At 39.0% G+C, this 3,311-nt stretch overlaps 1 protein-coding gene across 2 annotated transcripts in view; it reads right to left on the minus strand.

Annotated features, from left to right (window-relative positions):
• Positions 1-3,311, minus strand: part of LOC123974364 (acetylcholine receptor subunit alpha-like) — a 21,995-nt gene that overhangs the window by 6,526 nt on the left and 12,158 nt on the right. The gene's annotated exons all lie outside the window — the stretch shown is intronic.

The raw sequence follows: 3,311 nt of genomic DNA on the forward strand, positions 1-3,311 counted from the left end.
GTTACCAAATGCCTAGAACAGTACAACCGTTCAACCATTGAGGTTCGATTGTGGAAAATATTTGATTATAATACGTGCAAATAGATTTCTTTTCTTTAAACATTAAGTTTAGAAAGGCAGTCCCTTGGGGAAACCTGAGACGCCCCCTGGGGAACCACGCCCCAGGCAACAAAAGAGCGACACGCGACCTGCTTCGTTCTCTCTCTTCTCTTCGCTGTTGGCTCTGCACACTCTGCTCGGCCCTCTGGACGCTTCGGCACGTGTGGCGTGCCTCGCCGGGCAAGGCGCCTGAAGCTACACACCTGAAGTGCCGCGACATCGATCTGCCTTCAGTTTGTTTTATTTTCTTTATTTCTTTTGTTTGTTAAAGTTATGAGTCCGTTAAGTTACACTGGACTAATTGAGGAACGACCAAGTTCCATTTTAAGCCTTTTTCGTCGAGCCAACTTCACCGAGGTCAGACCAAGCCACGTGGTCTCGCCAGCTGCAACGAAGGAAACCTGAAAACAGCCGAATTGCCAGACAGAGGACGGCGTTTTCAATCAGACACGGAAAACCCTGGAGAATCCCTAGCAAAAAGCCAGGATCGGCAGCTAGCGTGGGACCAGCAACAGGCCGAAAGCAGGCTGTCGACAAGCAGTAAGACTTAACACACGTCCTGTGATCAGATGTCCATTTTAACTCCTAAATTATAGCATTAGTTTACTTTCAGTAGCTCTTCTATGCCATATGAGTCAAATGCTTCCCACAATCGAACCTCCAGGCTCATTGTTCAGCAAATGTTAATGTTCCCTGTATCCAACCATCTTTTTATCACCTTAGTTAGAGAATAAATTCACTGTAATATAATCAAGAGCTGTGTGTGTTGCCTATTTCTAGTTCCTGCCAAGAGAATTGACCCTTTAGATATGAGACTGACTGACTGATTTAAGATAATTGAGCGATTATTAACTAACTGATCACTAGTAATAATTGTATAATTATTAAAACTACCTAGAGGTCTGGAGACTCTAGGATTATAACAACTCCGGTGGTGCCCTTAACGAGGAATAAATTTTGATTTTATGAATCTTCAATTATGAATTCATAATTGGGTATCAATTCTCATAAATTTATTAAAATGCATAACTAAAATTTTTTAGATCTGCTACAATGTCCATCCCTTTATGGCCACCATGTACCCATCCTCTGATGGCTACTTCCAGTAGGATAATGCACCGTGTCACAGATCTCAACCCAATAGAGCATCTTTGGGATGTGGTGGAACGGGAGCTTCGTGCCCTGGATGTGCATCCCACAAATCTCCATCAACTGCAAGATGCTATCCATCAATATGGGCCAACATTTCTAAAGAATGCTTTCAGCACCTTGCTGAATCAATGCCACGTAGAATTAAGGCAGTTCTAAAGGCAAAAGGGGGTCAAACACAGTATTAGTATGGTGTTCCTAATAATCCTTTAGGTGAGTGTAGCTTCTGTACAATTTATTCTCTGCAGTAGGTTTGACTACAAGCAGAACTAACTTAAAACTCTTACTCTTAAAACGAAATAAAGCTGAAAAAAGGGAAACTGTCCTCACTCTGATTTCAGAATCTGAGCAGGAATCATCCTCCTCTGAGTCTGAAAGCAGGAGTTCACAAATGTTCACCACTTTGTTGGTGGAGTTTTCGTTACTCTTTTAGTTGTTGGTGTTATTCTAGCTTTCCTTGTCTTCACGGGTCGCATCAAACTCAGTTGTAAGGAAGGTAAGTTTAATGTCAACATATTCATGATGAGCAGACAACAAAACTAATTCAGAGTCTTAACAGTTGTTTTATCTAATGCATGAAGCATTATGTTAGTATTTACACCAGGGTAGGATCAAGGCAGGAGGGATTTTCTTCAAGATAACTTTTCTTTCCTTCATGCAGACAAGAAGAAACCCAACACAGGAAACACCGATCAGATTCAAGTTAAAACTAGTTTCAGGTTAGACAGAGTTGTGATGGTGGCAAGATGAAAGTGAGTTGGTTGATGTGGTGAATGTGCACGAAGCTCATTCTGCTTTTACATGGAAGCATTACAACATCCCAATATCACGTCCATAATCTTTCCCTTAACAAGTGTTTATATAAACTCTCCCTGTCAGTCATGGACAGTAAGATAACATTTTCTTTACCTTTATCTCACAGCACTCAATATCTGATTAAGCAAAACAAACAACACAAAATAGAAACTAGTTTGTTTCAAGTGAACCTGCCTATAAAAAACAGGTTTTACACCAACAGGAACCATCATTTATTTGATCTTTTCCACACATCTTAGTTTCCCTGGACAGATGTTTTTGGAATAAGTCATTAATTATTAATTATTACAACTAACTAATTGTTTAACGTTATAATCTGGGGTTTTGCAGAATCGTCCGATATACATGTAAATGTTCTGTCAGCAGACAGGTTGGAGTTAACAAGGTGAAACAGAAGAGAGCAAGTGGCCTTTAATGCAGACAGAAGTGATTATTAATCATTCTGTTCATTAAATTCTGATATGTGGTGTGACTGAGTTCTACTCTTGTGCAGCTTTAAGAGAAAAACATATTGACTTAACAAAGTTTTACTCAAAACAATATGATGAAGAGATGATTGAAGAACAGAACTGTGTAAATACTGTCCATTTACCAAATATTATCAGACTGCTTGTAGTTCTTAAAGATCTTAACTGAGGGAGACATGGACATTAACAGAAACATGCGTTCATTGAAATAAAGCTGTTTCGCTGTAAATGGGAATATTTTGTAGCTAAACTGAAATATGAGATGTAACTTTTTTATTTTATGGTTTGTGTTACTGAAATTATTTAGATGAAGCCTGTTTTACTAATTTTTATTTCTTAAGGTGCAAAGCCAGACTCTGTCAGGTACAGTTACACACTGAACTTTACACTTAGTGTCCAGTTTATTAGGTACATCTAAATCAGTCCTGCAGTAAATCTCCTTCATGAAGGTTAAAATGTTCAGAGAGGCATTGATTTGAGTTCATGGTCATTTTGGAGGCTGTAGTTTTTGGTGCTGCTGAACTGTTTTATACTAACAGGTGTTTCTATTATTTTGTCCACCCCATGTATATCAGTGAGTGCAGGCTAAATAACAGAAACACGTCTCTGAAACAGTTTGAACACAAACTGAACATTAAAACCTTGATGAAGGAGATTTATTGCAGGACTGTCAGACTGCATCAGTTTCAGGTGTTCCTAATAAACTGGACACTGATGCAGCGTTGTAGTTTTTGCTCCACTACATTTATCCGACAGCTTTAGTAACTTTTCAGATTACAG

This window comes from Micropterus dolomieu, linkage group LG07 (genome assembly GCF_021292245.1).
Source record: "Micropterus dolomieu isolate WLL.071019.BEF.003 ecotype Adirondacks linkage group LG07, ASM2129224v1, whole genome shotgun sequence".
In the NCBI taxonomy this organism is placed as follows: Eukaryota; Metazoa; Chordata; class Actinopteri; order Centrarchiformes; family Centrarchidae; genus Micropterus; species Micropterus dolomieu.